At 46.9% G+C, this 20,009-nt stretch overlaps 1 long non-coding RNA gene across 1 annotated transcript; it reads left to right on the forward strand.

Annotated features, from left to right (window-relative positions):
• Positions 1 to 6,451: 6,451 nt before the first annotated feature.
• Positions 6,452 to 9,655, forward strand: LOC116158205 (uncharacterized). The gene is made up of 3 exons (XR_004142402.2): positions 6,452 to 6,584; positions 7,087 to 7,164; positions 8,778 to 9,655. It is a non-coding gene; the product is annotated as an uncharacterized LOC116158205 (long non-coding RNA).
• The last annotated feature ends 10,354 nt before the right edge of the window (positions 9,656 to 20,009 follow it).

The following is a 20,009-nucleotide window of genomic DNA, read 5'->3' on the forward strand; positions in this document are numbered from 1 at the left end:
GGCCAAACAACACTGAAACGTCCGAGTCTGGAGCAGAGAAAGGTTTACTGCAGGGTTGAGCAAGGAGAATGAGTGGCTCCGGCCCAAAAAAACCTCAAACTCCTCGAAAGGAGCCTTTAAAAAGGCTCAGCTGAGGGCCGGGCAACCCAGGGTCTGTGATCAGCTGTGCACAAATCTCAGCTTTGTTGATGGTGATCAAACCTTAGGCGCCAGAAGGTCTGGGGGCTCTGTGCTTATGATCATCAAGTAGTTAATTTCTTCCCTTGGTGGTGGTTTTTAGTGTCTGAAAAACTCAGGAAATATGCATGAGATACGATTATCTGAGTACTTCAGACAGGAGCTACTGCAGAGGATATAGGGGAGAGGTCTGTCCCAGGAAGACCCCGCAGGGTCCTGATCAATTACACGACCACCTGTCATGAGAGGGGTCCCTTCACTTCACACAGCCACAGTTTATGCACCTTTAAAACAAGGCACCTGACAACCAAAATGTCCATCAACAGAGGACTAGACAAAGAAAATGTGGTATATACATACAATGGAACATTACTCGGCCATAAAAAGAATGAAATAATGCCATTTGCAGCAACATGGATGGACCCGGAGATTGTCATATTAAATGAAGTAAGACGGAGAAAGACAAATATCACATGGTATCACTCATATGTGGAATCCAAAAAAAAAAAAATGACACAAATGAATTTATTTACAGAACAGAAACAGACTCACAGACATAGAAAATAAACTTACGGTTACCAAAGGGAAGAAAGGGGGAGAGAAAAATTAGGAGTTGGATTAACAGACACAAACTACTATATACAGAAAAGATAAACAACAAGGTCCTACTGTATAGCACAGGGAACTATATTCAATATCTTATAATAACCTATAATGAAAAAGAATATACATGTATGTATAACTGAATCTCTATGCTATACACCAGAAACTAACACAACACTGTAAATAAACTACACTTCAAAAAAAAAAAAAAAAAGCAAGGCACCTGGGGCACTGACACCCCTGCACTTGTGGGCTCTTCACGGCTGGGTGGGGGGTGACCTGAGCAGACTCTAGCTGGCATCCCATGCCTCAGGTCAGAACGATGTGTGGCTCACTCTGGAAGTGAAGCAAGCGAAGCTGGGGGTGGAACCACCCACCCCAGCCATGCACGAAAGCGCAGGTAAACCTGATGGATGCTGAGGTCCCACCGAAGGGGTCCAATCCAACCTAACATCATTGTAGTCACTTATTTGTGCCTATATTAAAATGTTTCATTATGAAATTTCTCAAAAATACACAATATAGACAGACAAGTAAGATGAAAACTCAGGCTTCAACCATCACTTAGCTCCAACAATTTTAACTCTGCCCCCTGCTACTCCCTGACACTCTGAATCCCAGATGTCATGTCGTTTCACCCATAAATGCTTCTGTGTACGTCTGTAGTTGGTGAGGACGTTTTAGAAATATACCTGCCATGCCATTATTCACCCTAACAAAATTAACAGCTATTCCTTAATATTAGGTTAGTTCTCAAGGATGTTTCTTTAGGACTTTTTCTTCCTTCCTTCATTCCTTCCTTCCTTCCTTCCTTCTTCTTTCCCTTTCTTTCTTTTTTTTTCTTTTTTAATTGAAGTATAGTCAGTTTACAATGTTGCATCAATTTCTGGTGTACAGCATAATGTTTTGGTCATCCATGTACACAAATAGATTCTTTTACATATTCTTTTCCATTATAGGTTACTACCAGATATTGCATATAGTTCCCTGAGTTATACAGTAGAACCTTGTTGTTTACTTATTTTATATATAGTAGTTAGTATCTGGAAATCCTGAACTCCCAATTTATCCCTTCCCACCCACTTCCCTCCTCATGACCATAAGTTTATTTTCTGTGTCTGTGAGTCTGTTTCTGTTTTGTAAATAAGTTCATTTGTGTCTTATGGCTTTTTTTTTCCAAATCAGGATCCAAACAAGGCTCACACATTTCTTTTGATGGTTCCTTCTGTTCTGTAAGTTTCCACTCCTTTTTTTCATTTTCGTTTCCATGCTATTGGTTTTTTTGAAGACACCAGGTCATTTATCTTGTAGGACATCCCACATTCTGAACTGGGCTGCTTGCTTCTTTGTCGTGTTGCTTCATTTGTTTTTCAGTCCCCTATATTCCCTGTAAACTGGTAAGAGATCTAGAGGCTTGATTAATTTCAGATAAAAAATTTTTTAAGGCAAGAATGTGTCCAAATTCATGCTGTGTATTTTACACTGTGTCACCTTAGGGAGCATATCGGTCTGGTCATTCCAGTTCTAAGTGAGAGGGCTCTGGTGGTTAAGTAAGGGGGTCACCTTGACAAGAAGCAGAGGAGATAGGATTTGGACCTTCTCAGTGTGACTCCAGAATCTGCACTTTTAGCTACATCCCAATCCTGCAGGAAAAATAAGTGCTCTATGTTCATAAATTTTTCCTCTGTTTCTGGACTCCCTGCACCCACCACTCAGCCTTCCCCAGTACTGAGGACAAGCACCACTAGTTGTAGGTCAGATTGCATAGTTTAAATTGGGGAGGCAGACAGGTTCAGTGTTTTCAAACAACAGGAGGTCCAGGTGTGGCTCAGGGGCTGTTTCTGTCCTCTGGGTTGTGGGGAGAGGTGTAAAAGATGGTGAGGGCATGGGGACCGGGTAAACCCTGACAGGAGTTCTCCTTGCCACTGCATTTCTCTCCAGCCTTAAAACCTCCGGGCTCTGTCTGCCAGTGCCTCAGACCCCATGGTGCCAAAGGTCAAAAGGACTCAAAATGACAATGAAAGAGTGTGATCACCTTTGCAGCCTTTAGCATGAATTTCCCATTTCCTTATTTTGCCTTCTTTTCCCGCCCTCTTCTGCCATGATTTTCCTCTCGTGGTGAGATGGGGTTTCCACTGGCTTCATCTGTCTTGTCCTTCCCTCTGAAATCACACTGCCAAAGGCAGTCCAGGTAGCAAGAGAAAGGTGGGGTGCCCTCTGAAGTCTCCAAAAGTCCTAAACCCGAGGATCTACCTCCACGCTGCAGGTAGGGAGAGACCCCCATGAGAGACTCCTAGCCAGATCCTGGGCACGGGGACCCCAGGGAGCTGAGGGGCGGAGAAGACTAGTGAGGAAGAGGCCATCTGATAGGAAACAGAGCGCTCCCTCCCAGCTGGCTCTGGTCCTGTGTGTGTTTCTCCTCAATTCCAAGGTTGTGTCCTTCTGGCCAAGTGTGAGCCGTGCGACAAGCCTCCTGGGGGCTGTGGATGTGTTCGTTCTCGCCTTTTGCAGTGGTTATAACCTTTTGTGAGCGCCTCCCTTTCGTTTACAAAGAATTGTAGAGATTCTAACAGTTTGCAAGGCCATGGACCCTCCTGATGACTTTAAGTTGGGCATCACTTTCTTCAGGACCCAGTGACTCTTCTTCCCAACAACGTGGGAAGTTCCATTTGCTTTTGTTTGTGGTCAGTGCCCTGAGGGAAAGGGTCAGCTGGCTGTTCGAAGTGGGACAGAATTTCTGGTGAGGTCTACCTTCCCGTTCTGGCTAATGAGAGTGTTGGTACCGGCCGGTGGGGCATCCTTGGGACAGACTCCTTGTTGTTATTATTGCTCTTGATGTGGTTTGTGGTTTTGCCTTTTTTAGTTAAAAATCATATTTTCTCCAAACAGGAGTCAGATGTACTTATTTTGAGAATATGAGGAAAATGGAGAAATGCATAAAGAAAAGAAAGCTTCTCCAGTCTCCTCCCACCTCGAGCCACAGCGAGGACTTGGTGGGTTTATTTCTTGCCTCCTGTGCCTCCCAGGTCCCCGCCCCACGCCCCTCTGTGCCCAAAGCTCATCAGCAGTCCCCGTGTCCTCTCACAGGGCAGGGTATGGCCACGCAGGAGGCCTGGCAGAAGGAAGAACATTGCAATTGGGGAACGATACGTATTCCCTAGCTTCCTCCCTGCAAGGTCACCTCTGTTGAAGGTCACTGTTCCTTTCAAGACCCAGGAGCCTAACAAGACACCCTCTCTCACCGGGCTCTGTTAACTGTCCCCACTGTCCTACCTTTGGACCCAGGGAGGTGAGGCTCCAGCTACAGCACTGCTGGTTGTGTCCCCCGCCCTCCGCCCACACTTTGGTAAGTAATCCCTCCCCAGGTTATCCTGTTTTGAAGATGCCATCTGTTTTCTATTGGGAACTGAATTGACTCACCTTCTGACTCATTGGTATTTCAAGATCTTTCCCCTGAAACTCCCATTGGCATGATATTTTCTGAGGTTTCCAAAGCCATGGATGAATTAGGGCCTGGAGTAAACTCAGGGGTCCTGGGGAAAGAAGGCATTTAATTTCCTGACTCTTCCTTGGTACCAGCCTATAGGCACTGAGGTGCTGCATGGAGGCAGAAATGGGGGTAAGAATGCTGAATAAAAGAATTCCGGTCACATGCTAATTTTGGTTCACAAATTCCAAATTCAGTCATCCTTAATGATTCGCTTAATAAGTTACTAGTAAGAAGCTGTTAGTTCTCTATAATGACAGCTGGAGGATTGTGTGGCATTCGCTCTGAAAAGAAAAAAGGACTCATGCGATTGAAAAGCAATTTGCATCTCTCAGGAGAATACTTGCACTGCCAGTGGCCTTCGAGCCCACTTTGAAATGGGCTATGTTAGAATTACTGTACTGGTAAAAATTTATAAAGCTGCCCTGCCCTAGAGAATTTGGACACTGGGATAGAAAGGACCACCCAACCAAATCATACTTTTTCCCAGTGGGAAGCAGCCCTTCAAATGACAAAAGTCCTTCTTAAGCATTGGCTTTGGCATCTGGGACAACTTTTCTAGAAAAAACTGGCTGCGTGAGTCACAAACACTTGGGGAAATCTGTTTACAAGGAGGTTCTAAGAATTGTTGAGCACTGAGTAGCTCCCCTGCTCCCTACATTTTTAACCACAGCTAATCCCCTCCTGGTAAGGAATGGTGGAGCCTTCAAGCCAATGGTTTTAGACCCTCTTGCTTCACTGTTCTCTGATCCTCTCCACCCTCTTGTCCTGGGATCTCCCCAGCAGCTGCCCTGTTCTGTCCTCTCTCTCACATCTAATTCTACACCATCCTCTGGACTTAGGGACCCTCTTGGGCTTCCCTAACTTTGATCATCTCATGTGATCCTTTGTGACTTGCACCCACTCCCCTGTTCTTCTCACACCTGTCCATTTCAGGTAACCACTCACCTGACCCACCTTCAGTCCCATGTCCAGCTCCAGTGGACCAAAGGGGAGGTAGGATGCAGGAAAATGAAATCCTTGAGGCTCTTGAAGCTAAGTACCACTGCTCCCTGGCTGCCAAGGTTAAGCGTCGTATATGCTTAGGAACTCGTCTGTGTTCAGCCATGTAATATGGATCTGTACTTCCCAGGAACTGAGAACGTGTGGGTATAGAGGGTTGACAGTCGGCTGGTTAAATACTGAATTATTTCCATAGCATCTGGTAGAGCGATTGTCTCATCACCCTGACCACCTTGACCCCTTCCCTAGACTTCCTTGGACCTTCTCCTAAACCTGCAGCTTTAGGGCCAATGCCTGGCCAACTAGGGATGGGAGTCGGGGTAGAGTCCTGATTGGGGCCTCTGGCCAGCATCCATTCTGACTGGTTGATATCTGAGCCACACTAGTTGTTATAGATCCCAAATGTCAACCCTTTGCAAGTGAGCCATGGTCTTAGAGACTTCCATACAAAAGCAAAAAAAAATGAAAAAGAAAAAAGTCAGACCAGCGGCGGCTGTGCCTGATACTCCCAGCCGGCAGCCTCTTCTCTTCAAAGGCTGCCCCAGAGGCGTAAGGTCTGTTTGCAACAAGCAGATGATTTACTAAATACTGCTTTCTGCCAAATCCCCAGAGGCTCTTGAATGTTGGGTGCTAATAAAACTCAAGTTATTATTAGGCATGTGGTCTATGTAGGTCATTGCCAAGTGCTAGCAGAGAAAAGCAAAGAAGCTAACCCCAAATAGAACGTGGATGAAGGATTGCAACCCCTTCTCCAAAGAGGAAACATGCCTGAACTCTCCATTTTCTCCAGAAGGACTTGGCTTCCTCACCTATAAAATGAGAGTCTTATTAATGACCGCCTTCACCAGTGTCTCAGGATTTTAGACAAGAAATAGATCTCCTTAGAAAAAAGTGGGGGCCCCCAGGGAATAGTTTTGGGAGATTCAGCCTCATCCCGTAGCTTCAGATTTTCTGTTACTGCCACATTGCAGGGTTTGGCTCCTGTTTTACCTGGCAGCTCCAAAGAGGAGTGTGGCCATCAGCCGGGGCAGGAAACAGCTCCAGGAACTCAAGGTCTTGACTGAAGGAAACAGCAGATGTGTGGGTCGGATTCTGCTTGAACTCAGGCTTTTTTCAGATGCTCACAGGAAGATGACTTGTGTCAAGCTTTCAAGCGTTTGGACAAAGTTCAGGATTGTTCTTTAGAGAGACCTCTTCCTGAGCAATAAGGAACACACGCATTTCCTAAGCATCCTGTCGGGCGGGGATGTTCCCCCTTTACCAAGGCTCTCTGAGCTGGGAGGGCATCCGTGCAGGCAGGAGAGACAGCTAGCAGGTAGGGGCTATGAGTCTGGGGGAGGGTGGTGGGATGGGAGGTGTCTCGGGGTATTGCTGGAACCTAGACTCAGTAGGAGATTCCCGGGGAAGAAAGAAGAGGTCGACAGTCAAGAGCACGGTGTATCTGCCTGTGCTGATATGACTCCTTCCTGACGGGAGGTTTCCAGGCTGAGTCATCCGGTCTCAACCTGGCAAAGAATGGGACACCATCAGGAGAAAGAACAGGAAGAACCAAATTCAGGCCAAGCTGGAGGAAGGGGGCAGGGTCACGGGATTTCTGGGACAGTGGAGCCCAAACTGAGCCCTGAGCATGCTCCTTTTTTTTTTTTTTAAGAGAAATTTAAACTCAGCGAATGTACACGTCCTCCCTTTTACAGAACATTTGAGGTGAACCCACACCTTTAGCTTTATTTATGAACCAAATTTAAGCACTTGGAGCACTTGTTCGGTGCCAGACACTCTTCCAGAGTTTGACAAGTTTTAACTCATTTGGTCTCCAGGACGATCAGAGGTCCTACGATTATTCCCATTTTATGGAGAGGAAATCGAAGCAGAAAGGGTTAAGTGATCTGCCCAAGGTAAGGAGGATCGGGGACTGGACCCCAGGAAGCCTGGCTTCCAAGGCTGTGCTTTCAAACCTTGAATTTTTTTTTAATGAACTATTTTTTTTAGAATAGTTTTCACTTTACAGAAAAGTTTAAAGGATAGTACCCAGGGTTCCAATGCAGTTTGTACCCAGTTTCCTCTACTATGAACATCTTACTAGGATGGTACATTTGTTACCATTAATGAACTAGTATTGATCATTATTATTAGTGGAAAACCACAGTTTATTTGGATTTCCTTAATTTTTACTGAATGTCTTCTATCCCAGGACCCCATCCAGGATATTGCATTTTTCACATCTCCTTAGGCACCTTTTGGCTGTGGCAGTTGCTCCGACCTGATGGATTTGAGTAGTGCTGATCAGGTGTTTGGGGATGTGACTGATGACTTTTCTCGTCATTTGACTGGGGTCCAACCCCTGACTTTTGATAGTTACAGTGACCTCTTGCAAGACAGGTGCCAACCTAACAGGGACAGCTGTCATTATTTGGCAGAATTCCACATTCAGGCTTTTTCTCCTTATACATCTATTGGTTTTCAGAAGAAAGAGGAGACTTCTGTTTCGTAGTTGCGCTGAGTCACCTCATTCCACGTAAAAAGAGTCATCTTACCCCAGACTCTCCTGCTGGGGTGAAGCCCTTGATCTACGCTTGTCTCCATCTTCCAGGGTTGTAGGGTACATTTGGTTCCTTCAGCCCTCCAGCCGGGCCCTGTTCATCTCCATTAAGACTCAGACTCTGGCGCAGAGACGTGTAAAGGGCACAGTCGGGGACTTGGTCCTGTAGAAGCTCCCCACTCCCCACCGTCCTTGGACGCTGCCCTGGCAGGCAGACCTTCCTGCCCCCAGCCCCGCATCCCAGGCAACAGACCACACCATCCGATGATTCTGGCAGTCCAGACTGGGGACACGTCCATTTGATCTTCCCGGGGAGAGCTCATAAAGATCTTTACGTGTGAAAGAAGTGCTTGAGATATGGTCTCGAGATGATAAAAATACACACAACCTTTGAAAACCACGGCAACACGAGAGGCAGGAGTGTTGCAAATGCAAGTGCCTTTAAAGCATGGCAGTGGGCTTGCAGCTGCGGAAAGTTTATTAGGAAAACGTGAGCAAATAGACTCCCGCCTTCCTACTCACCTGTATCCCGTCCCAGCTCAGAGCCCCACCAAGCTCCAAGCCCAAATCCCAGTAAATGTTGTCTGTGTGAACCAAGGAGTTCAGAGTAGGTGTTTCCCAGCTGCCTCCAACAGGTCACAGCCCATGTTTCCAGTCTCTTTCCCTCCTCGCCTTCAGCCTGAGCAGTCAGATAGCTAACAGCCTCCTGGCTCATCTCACCTTCCCAGGGGTCCTTGTGCCAGGTTGAACTATTGGCCTCATTTCCTCATCTTCTGCAGCATCCACACCCTTTGCCGTGTGACTTCGTAGAGTCCACCTACACCCCCATTCCCAGTCTTGGGAGGGAAACACTTTCTTGCCCCATGACTTTGGGCTCATCTCGGGGATATTAGCAGATGTGACGCATCCAGAGGTTTGAAATGTGCTTGTGTGATTGGGCGTGTCCTCTGTTGTTTCTCCCATCACCAGGAGAAGAACATGCCCCAGCTAGCTTGCTGGTCCCGGGAGGATGAGAGGCATGCAGAACAGATTCGGACCCAAACGGCAGCCTGGAGCCTAACCCAGCTGATCCCAGCCGAGATCAGCCAAAACCCAGCTGATCTGTGAGTGAGAAACAATGCTTGGTGGTATGCTACTGAGCTGTAAGGTCACTTGGTACCAGCGACAGTAGATGGATACACAACTCCACCTTCAGTCCCTCTTGGAAACCTATACAGGAGGAAGGTTTCCAGGAAGAGGAGGCTTCACGCGAAGTCCTGTCCCAGGAGGCCATTCCTTCCTTACACGCGCCTCACTGATGATGTCACAGTAACTGTGACTCAGCTCTCCCAGAAAGCCCTGGTGTGTTAATAACGACAGTGATTAGCATTCACTTGGGGTTTTATAAGCAAGGGTAGCTACAGCACACAACTATCTTTGCAAGGCGGAGAGGCCAGGATCATCACATTCATTTTGCAAAGAGAAAATGAAAAACTCAGACGACGTGGCTGACTCACCAGGACTGGACCAGGAGGTAGCCGTCCGAAGGGAAAAATGAACTAAGGAGTTCCTTACACCCAGAGGGATGTCACGTGTGTGTGTACGCACATGTGTGTTTTCCTTTTTCTAACCTTTTCATTATAAAAGAGATACACTCCAACTGTAGAGAAATAGGAAAATGCAGAAAGTATTTAAAAAAAAAGTTTCCATTCCATCTAGTAGTATTTTGACTTGTTTCTCAGTGTTATTTTTATGCATGTCTAAATAGTCTATATTTTTGTACATACATATAAGAACTGTATATATTAGAACATACTGTATATATAAGAACATTTCCCATGGCATTTAAAATTCTTTAAATACAGTTTTTAATGCATAGTACTATGTTTTATGTGCTTATTCTAATCTGTTTAAACATTCTCTATTATTGTAAAGATAGCCTGTTTTAAAATTTTTTGCCATTAAAAACAATGTCTTGGTGAAATCTTTGTTGGTACAGGAGATAATTTATGCATTTAGTGCACAGCACATGGTATGCACTTAATAAGTGGCAGCTATTATCAGGATTTGTCTAAATCCTGAAAATTCCCTTAGAATAAACCTCCAGATGCACTTCTGGGTTAAGGAGTGTTAACACTTGGTTTTTGATGCTCATCGTCAAATCGCTCTCCAGAAGGGATGTCTCGTTTCTAACACTAACAATGTACTGCAGGTGCCCGTCTCACAGCCTCCTCACTAGCCCAGAGTATTTTCTTGAAAACAAAGCAGTGCTAATTTGACAGGTGAAAAATAGTAGTTCATTGTCACATTTTTAATTGCTAGTGAGGCTAAAAATGCCCGCATAATTATTAGCCATCAGTCACAGGAGGACTGGGGCAGGGGAGCATTTGGATCAGGACCTGGCATAATAAATAGTTCTGAATGAACGAATTACCAAAGGTGGGCCACGCTGTGTGTAGGAGCAGAACTGCTAAGACTGTGTGCTAAGGACTGAGGTTGTTAGAGCATTGACTGTGTGGACAGGAATTTATTCCTATTTCTTCACTGATCAATTGAAACCACTCTCAGATGGACAAAATACTGGGATAGAAGTGAGGATTCCAGGGAGCAGGGATGGGAGGGAGGGTATAGCTCAGTGGTAGAGTGCATGCTTAGCATGCAGGAGGTCCTGGGTTCCCAGTACCTCCATTAAATAAATAAAGAAACCTAATTACCTCCCCACCTCCAAAAAGAGAAGTGAGGTTTGCAAGTGTCTACTGGGGTGATAGTACTGAGAATGGGTTGCTGGGCTTTGGAACTAGCCAACCAGCCAGCAAGAAATCTGATCAGAAAAAGGAGCTGGGAACACAGCCTCCGGCCAGTAACTTGGGGACTGGGGTTGCCAGTGGAGCCCTCACTCCTCCAGGCTCCCTTCTGCACCCCAAGCACATACTTGTAGTCATGGAGTGTACATGGACTCTGCAGACTCTCAGGGGGAAGTCAGGGCTGTGAACTCGCTTTCCCATCCGACTCTGTCATAATTTGACTCAGCCACCAGACTGGCTGCAGTGGATGATCCCCGCCCCACTCCTATGTGTTTCTGCTCCTCCAGGCCTGGCTGAGACCTCCTCCTCCCTTCCCTAGGCAAGGGGCCCCACCCCAACCTGGAGGGCCCTTGGAGTACTTATCACCCTGCACTTTTCATTCACCAGTCAGACTCCTGTCCTTGATACAAACTACCCGAGGGTGGAGATAGGGTTTTATTATCTTAGTATCTTCAGCAGCGAAGAGTGTGGGAATGAATGCATGCATGCATGAATGAAATCTCCAGGAACATCAAGAATGAACTAGGGCCTTGGAACCTGGTTGGGAGAGTTCATCCTTTATGAATATGTTTCATGGGGAAGTTATAACTTGGATATTAGGCTCCGTGGTGAGTTGAGTTTGGGGCAGAGACTACATCCCACATACCTGTGCCCTGAAGTTTTCTGGTTTTGCTGATTTGACTTTACACTGAAAGCCAAGTCTCAGCAAAAGCAGGAGTTTATTATTGTTTTTTTAAACCATCCGCCCAGCTTTCTTCTAAAGCAGTGGTTCTTAAACTTTACTGAGTATTAGAATCGTCTGGAGTGCTTGTTACCATTCAGAGACCGCATTTCTGATTTAGCATCTCCAACAAGTTGATGCTGACGCTGCTGGTCCAGGGGCCACACTTTGAGAACCACTGGTTGAAATGTTTTCATCTGGCCCCAGACAAGGTGCCAAGAGACCTTCTCCCAAGTTCAAGGAACTGGGTGTATAAAACATTTGGCCCCGTGCCAGGGCTCAGCTCTGCTCATCCCCACGACAGTTTGGACCATCTTTTCTTGGCAGTCTGCATAGGCAGACGGTACCATCCCAGCCTGTGTTCAAAGGCCACCAGGGCCTAAAAATTACTGCTATAGGGTCTGAAACCTCATCAGGACACCTACTAGGTTTCTGGAAAAGCACATGAAGCTTCAGGAATTGGAATCTTACAATCCTGGGAAAACCCCAAGCTCCAGGAGCCAACCTTTGTACAGCAGGCAGCAGCCACATGCCTCACCTGCCCCCTTCCAGAGGCCAAAGCCCCTCAAGAGGGGGCACCTGGCCATCACCTGTGAGGGTCTCTGTGTCCTCTCCACTACTCCCAATCCGAGCCTAAGCCCACATCCTCTTTCTTTGTTGAGCTCCACAGGAGAAGGTGAGGACCGGGGCTAAGATTTGCTTTCCGGCAGCTTCCCCGTCAGCATTCAAATAAAATCCAAGCTCCTGACCACAGACTGAGCCTGCCTGGTGCTTGGATCTCATCTCCCTTCTCTCCATCTTGTTGGGTCCACTCCGACACGCTGGCCTCCCTGCCGTCCCTCAGACACCAAGCTCATTCCCAGCTTAGAGCTCTACCTTCAGAGCTGGGGCTCCAGATGGGACAGGAGACTGGCTGTTCAGGTATCCCCTTGTCCAGAAAGAGCTCCCTGTTCACCCTCCATAAAGCAGCCCCTCCTCCCGCCTGGTCCTCTGTCCCAGTCCTCAGAACACCTGTCATCATCTGACACCCCCTTCAGAACAGAAGACCCACGAAGGCCAGAACCTTGTCCACCTTTCCCAGCTGTGTCCCCCGCCCCTGAAATAGGCCCAGAACACTGCCCACACTTCATAAGGATTTAAGGAATGAATCTGTGGCCTCCACCAAGCAGATGAGGGAAGGCAAGTGCTGGAATCCTCAAACAGCATATCCTAGATCTGGGCACTAAAATCCAGAATCTGGCTCTGGGTTCACTTCCTGTTATCAGCTGGTGCTGATGGGAAGGACCGGGGCCACCAAAGAGGTTTCTGTCACCACCCATGTTGCTCTGGACCAGCCCCCCAACCTGGGTCGTGTGGCCTGCCTCAGCTGCCAAACTGTTGGCTAACCTTTGTGGCACTGGCCCTCAAGTCTGTGCCAAGGCCCAAATAAGGTGACGGCTGGGAAAGGGCTACACCAGGAAAAAGGTGCTGACATATCAAGGTCTGGGGCTGGATGCACTTCTCTAGGGCTTTAGAATCTACACGTGGCAATTCTTTTTTTAAAAATTTATTAATTTTTATTTATTTAAATTTTGTTGGGGGAGGTAATTAGGTTTATTTATTTTATTTTTTTAACAGAGGTACTGAGGATTGAACCCAGGACCTCATGCGTGCTAAGCACACACTCTACCACTGAGCTCTACCCTCTCCACTGCAAGTCATTTTAGATGAGCTTTTTATGTTTGTTGTTTAAAAAAAAAAAAGCATTGTTTAACTTCTTCATAAGCATAAGGCAAGCCCATCACAGTCTAAAATTCTAAGGAATCGCATTTGAATGAGGAATTCTGGAATCTGAGGTCCCGCTAAGGGATCCTTACCTTGGTCATTGTTCTGCATCCGTTTTCCTGCCTGTGAACACTTGTGCCTGCTGTCCTCTCCGGGCGGGTGGGCCTTTCTGCTGGCATCAGGGAGTGAGTATGAGTTAAAGAACAGTTTGGGGTCCACAGTCCAAGCCCTACGAACCATGAACGGAGGATCTTGAAAAGCAATTTTAGTTGACATCAGATAAATGGCTCAAATGGAGAGATCTGAATCTCCCATGTGGCCTGAAACCGAGCCCTCCTCTGTAGGTATCCAGCCGTCCATTCTCACCTGGGGAGGGAATTAAAGGTGTGAAGTCCTTCAGGTGAAGCCTTTGTGGGTAGGGTTACCAGATAACACTGGAGAAGAAAAATGCAGAATGCCCAGTTTCATTTGAATTTCAGATAAATAACCAAGTGGTTTTTTTTTCCATTATATGTTATTAAAAGAAATTCAATAGAGTTCCCTGTGTTATATAGTAGGTCCTTGCTGTTTATTTATTTTACATATAGTAACATGTGTATGTTAATCCCCAGCCCCTAATTTATCCCTCCCCGCCCTCTCCCCTTTGGTAACTATAGTTTGTTTTCTCTGTCCATGAGTCTGTAAAGATTAACAAATAATGTTTAATAGAATTATCTCTCAGGAGATATTTGGGACATACTTATACTTTAAAAAGTGTTCATCATTTATCTAGGTGTCCTATATTTTATCTAGCAGGGTCTGTTTTGATCTTCAAGTCTTGGGTCCTAGGAACAGAGGAACAGGAATGCTTGGACTTTTCCTATCCCGTGTTACCCTACAAGTGAGAAAGTTTTGCTCTTCGTCTCCACTCATTCCAGTCCCTTTTCCCTCTCTCCTGTTCCTGGCTGGTGGGTCACGGGCAATAGATGGACATGACCTTGGGTAACCCTGCCTGAGCTGCTGCTGAAACACCGCCCACGCGGCCACACTCCTTGGAACTGGTGGGGCACTTACCAAAGCGGAGATGTGGAAAAAATGTTCCAGCCCTAAAACAAACGAGGGCAGGGATGTTTTATAGCCGTTAGGAGCATTTGATTCTTAGATAAAGGGCCTAGGAGACCCAGAACACTTCCCTAAATGCAAACTCCTGTGTCAGCTTTCTGTACTGTGGTGTTGCTAAATGCCACTTTTATTACTAATAATACCTTGCACTCACGTTGTGCTTTTCATCTCAGTGCTGTATTCACATTGAACAGCACAGCCCTGTAGCCTCTGGATTACATCATTCTACAGAGAGCTTCTTTGAGATGAGAGTGTTGGCCCCTCATGGAACAGACCTGGACAGAAGTGAGGAATAGTTGGGTCCAAACCTGAGCTAGCTGGGTGATGGATATTAGGTATATATTCCCCATCCCACCATGTTACCCTGTTAACCTCTCAAGTCCAAGATCAGGGCTACCTCCTAATTTTTTCTAAAGCCCCAGCAGTGAGCCTGATGACTGGAACGTAGCAGGTGCTCGGCAAATGTTTGCTAAATGACTGAATGAGTGACGAACAAGTAAATGAGCCTGAAAGTCAACTTTGGTTTCCTTCCTTTGCTTTATTGTCTTGTGTGTAGGGTGTGTAGCAGTGGCTGCCAGTCCATTGTCACTATCTCCTCAGATTGTTTAGCATTTCTGAGCACAATCTCTCCCAGTGCTTCCACTCCCAGTAGCACCTGCGTCTGTGTCAGAGGAGGGCCCACAGGCTTCTGGAACAGCTGTGGCTGCATTCCCTGTATGTCCTGCCCCTGCAGCCCTTATCCAATCATGGAGGGGTGAAGGGCTATAAACTCCCCCACTACTTCATCCCTGATGGGGACACTTAGGTGTCTCCTACACTGTGCCCCTGTGGGATTGGGCCAACACTACCCTCCCAGGGACATGGCTTCACATCATACCCTTGTTCGTCCTCCTTCCCTTCCCAGCCCTGGCTCCCCACCCTACGAAACCCTTAGAACACTGGGAACACTTCCTAATAAGCCACTTTCACTAGAATCTTCTCTCAGGGTCTGCTTCTGGGGAGCCCAGCTCATCAAAAGTCAGTGATGCTGACTCTTTTTCTTGAACCAGGAAGGACCCTCTAGGAGCAAACAGCCAGAGCAACCACAACCACCAATCTTACTACTGGGTGAGGAACAAAAGAGGAGGAATAGTTGGGACTTTACATCCATGGGGGCTGGAATCAAGAATTCCAGCTTGGAATTTTCTTAAGCAAAGATAGCACTACTCTGGGTCGCTCGAGAGTAAGCTTCAAATTCTGCTGCACACAAGCATGCAGCTCTTCTTACAGGCTCCCCACCTGGGGCCTATCCTTAGCCAAACCCCTGCAGGAGCCAGAAGTTAAGACCAGTGCTTGCCAAATGGTCGAGGCAGCACCCTGTGATGGGAGGTCAGGCAGGACCTAGATCAGAGAGCGTTTCTTTGCCTCCTTCCATTTGAACCAAGGGAGACTGGAAGCAAAATGGTGGGGGCAGGGAGGCTGAGTCACTGTGATGGGTCAGTGGCCACGTTTCCGCAAAAAGACTTTTAAAGAGTCATTTCTGCATTCTCCAGGGCTTTCTGGTCCCAAGACTTCTCATGTGTCAAGATCAAGTTCAGATGTTTGGAGGGGCTGTTCCTCTATCCACCCAAGGGTTTCAGGCAGACAGGATGGGATGGTGTTGAATAACTTTCCTGACTGTAATCTAGGGACAGTGGCAGGGTGAGGTGTCCCTGAACTCCCTGAGATTTTATTGGTTTGTTATATTTTAAAGGGCTCCGGTGATACTGCCGTAACCTACTTCAGAGGAAAACATTTATTATTAACGTTGGTTTAACACTTAACTTTCTAGGGTATTTGGGGATGACACAGTCATACATCTGCCTTTTTATAGTGCTTCGCGGCAGAGCACAAGACCTCCTGGCTGACACCTCATACATCATCAAAATTAAGACCTCTAGGCAAGCAGAAGAAAGTAGGACGGGGGTGGGGTGGGGACAGCAACTTGGAATGACTCTAATGGCTCCCAAGTTAACTTTCCTTTAGAGAGAGACCGTTTCCATTAAGGAGCAAATTATTCTTAACATTAAGACATCTTTGTTTCCATGGCAACCCAAAACAACTGGAAAGGAATGATCCGCGGTGGCCATATACCGCCAAGTGATGCTTCAAACCTGACTGGTGGCTGATGGACATTAACTCAGGGATGGAGGTCAGCCAGCCAGGGGTCAACCTGCAACTGCTGGACATTCAACACCCCAGCTCTCCTGTGTTAAAGCCAAAAGAAACCTGGAAATCAGCAAGCCAGGATGAGAGTAGTTCCCCCCAGCTTTTATAACTTAACTGTTATCATCATGGTGTCAGAATATTGCTGGAGACTTAATATGAACAGACAACTATGAACAAAAGAAGAAATTGGCTTTTCTTTTCTTTCCATTTGAACTTCCCTTCAAGGACATTTTGGGGTCTCTTTTGCGGGTTATAAAAAGAAAGGCAAGAGACCACAATTGTGTGGTTTCATATACTTTCACACCCATGAGCCCCCTTTTCTCACTCCAACTGGGCAAACATGATAACTGGGGAGCTCTTTAGCAGAGATCACGTCTGCCCAACTTTGAGCCACAAAACCTTTGTAACAAAGGATCCTGACCTTTATGGTGAAAGGGAGCAACAATCATGGTCCCTAAGCCCCGGAACCAGCAGCATTTTTGAGAAGAGAAAAAGAGAACCAAGAAAAAGCAAATTCCCTGAGGAGTGGGTAAGGTCCCTAAAATAGCCACTTAGGGAATTCTCACTTGAGACAACAGAAAACCTTGCGTGTTTTCCACTGACAAAGTGGCTGTTGTTGCTCTGGGCTGTCAGGGATGCAGCGTGTACGGTATGAAACATAACCTCAACCCATCTGCTGGGATCCTCTCCCTCAACTTACTTTGTCAACCATGTGACGTGAACACCACCATATGACATTTGTGTCCTGCATCAAATACATGTCTGATGGTCTCCAAACAAAATGCCCAAAAAGAAACAGAGCATTACAACCCAAAAAAGGAAACAGGAGAGGAAAGAGCTCTGCCCCCTGCTGTTGCTGGTCAGTAAGATTCCCTTCAAGGCATCATACAAGCAAAGATGGAAAAAAGCAGAGAAAGCCTTCCACATTCTGGGAAAATGAAAAATGAGCAGCACAAAGAGGCTGCAACGGCTGCCATCAGAACGGGGAAAACATCACTTTAAGCCATAACTTCCCTTCACTGACGTCCTATCTCCAAGTCCCAGCACTCAATCTATAGGAGTCCAGCTATATTGTACAGCTGGTCCTTTCTATAGCGGGTTCCCCATCCCCATCCCCAGATTCAGGGGATGCAGAACCTGCAGATTTGGAGGGCCCTGGTCCTACACCATTTTCTAGACGGGACAGGAGCTCGGAGTGTGGTGTCCACTGGGGGCCTGGAACCAATCCCCCACGGATACTGAGGGATGATTATACTTTTTCTTTTTAATTCCTAAATGATGGGACATTTAAGTTTGTGTCTGCAGGAATGTTAATAGAGAAAACCTCAAGGGGGTAGGGTGCAGCTCCGTGGTAGAGGGTGTGCTTAGCATGCACAGGATGCTGAGTTCAATCCCCAGTCCCTCCATATAAATTAATTAATTAATTAAAAAATCTAATTACCTCCCCCCAAAAACTTTTTTAAAAATTTTAAGTAAATAAATTAAAAAGAATTCTTTTAAAGGAAAAAAAACCTCAAAATGCACCAGATACAGAAGTGTTCATGGCTGGTGGGACTGGGGGTTTCTGCCCCATAACCTGCATGCGAAGAGGGAGGGCAGGGCTCCCATCTGACATAACCCTGTGCGGATGGCTAACCAGAAAGCACACTACTTTGGGGTGGAGGTAACTGACTTTGTTATAAAGCTGTCATAAATATGACTGAACAGGACTAGGCTGTTGGGTGATGATAAACCATTTAGGGCTGATGTCAAAGCACGGCATGGCTCCGTCCACCTTCTGGGGACACTGTGCCAAGTGCTTATCTGATCATGTGCTTCTCTGCTCCGTACACTCCATTCCCCTCCATGACCCCTGCCCTCCCTGCCCTCTCCTACTGACACCAGCAGCACAAGGGAGTGGTCCCTTCCCTCCTCCTGGCTGCCCTTCCTCCCTGCTGACGTCTGCAGGACGTGTTCCGGATGCAAAGGGCTTTTCCTTTGACCCAGTGAACCTGCTGGGAAACGCCTTTCCAGGCGGTGGGTGGGGAACACGTCTGAGTCACACTGAGAAAGAGGAGATGAGGGGGGAGTTGAAGGGAAGCGGTTTCTAAGAATGTGGCCTGGAGGCAGATCGGGGTCCCCAGCATGTTTAAGTGTGTGTGCACGCGCACATCCGCACCGTTTACTAAAGGACGAGGAAAACCAAGCCAGGGCTTCACTGGCTGGTCCTGTGCGAAACTCCCCCTTGTCCAAGTCTAACAACAGCTGGGAGGTCGGGCTTCGCCAAATCTCCAGTTGCCCTGTCCCAACTTATTTGGACCCAGTGGACTCCAAGGCCATCCCACTTTGAACTTCATCCCCTGCATCATCTTTGAAATGTCACAAAGCCCCTTAATCTGGGCTTGAGCCAAGGTAACACTTCAAAGAAGTGAAGTTATGGTTCCCACTTGAAGGGTAGACCACACCCTCTTCCAGCCCTGATACAGAGACCTGAACACAGACACAGGGAAAAAGCCAGGTGTGACTCCCCCAGGTCTTTCCTGGATTTATTCTGAGCAGCCTGGTGGGCGGTGGCCTGGACTCCAGGGCCAGACTGCTTGTGCCTGCATCTCGGCTCTGCCAGTGGCATCTTCTGTGACCCTAGGCAAGTCACTGAACCTGCCAGTGACTCACATTTTGTACCTGAAAAATACAAATAACTTACCTGCTGTATGGGATAGTCAAGAGGGTTTGATGAAGTCAAGCAAACAGAGCATCTGGACCATGCCTGGCCGTCGCAGGCTCTCTCCAAGTTAGCTCTTCTACGCCACTGCCCTGGCAGGGAGGGCCGCTCGTGGGTGTGAGGTGTCTACACCTGTCCAGTGTCCAACATTCAGGAGGGTCTCACATTTAGTTTAATGCTCTGTGGTCACCATTGAGAAATTCTTACTGATTTTATCTTTGAACTTGTGTTCTGTAAGTCTCTGAGGCCATGGAGCACATACATAAGGAGAGGTGTGTGAGCAATATGTCTGTCTGCCACTCCCGCTGCCCCATTTCATCCTGAATTCTCCACGCCCCATAAGCACAGAATCCCAGTGGGCCCACGATGCACAAGGCTCCATGAGATTCAGAGTCAGGCCCAGGGAAGAATGTTACCTGGACCACTGGCCAAATGGGGGAGGAGTGGGGAGGGACCCACTGACAGCCCAGAGAGGTCCTGCTTTCCATTCACCCACAACCTGCCTTGAATGCAGAAAGAAGACAATCAAGTTCTAAGAAAGGCCAAGGAACTCTTATCATATTCTTAAGTGACTTCCTTGTATTAACCAACAACTTATCATAGAAAGAAAGGGAAAGGGCAACCATGGTTTCTTTTCCTCTCAGTCCCTATCTGCTCTTCAGTAAGATGAAGGTGGAGAGTGTTGGCAAAATGTGTGTATAACAAGAAGTGAAATAAAGTCTCTTCTGTAAGTGGTGTCGGGAAAGCTGGACAACTGCAGGTGAATCAATGAAGTCAGAACACTCCCTCACACCATGCACAAAAATAAACTTGAAATGGCTTAAACTTACACATAAGACAAGACACCATAAACCTAGACGAGAACATAGGCAAAACATTCTCTGACACAAATTGTAGCAATGTTCTCCTAGGTCAGTCTCCCAAGGCAATAGAAATAGAATCAA

This window comes from Camelus dromedarius, chromosome 17, assembly GCF_036321535.1.
Source record: "Camelus dromedarius isolate mCamDro1 chromosome 17, mCamDro1.pat, whole genome shotgun sequence".
Lineage (NCBI taxonomy): Eukaryota > Metazoa > Chordata > Mammalia > Artiodactyla > Camelidae > Camelus > Camelus dromedarius.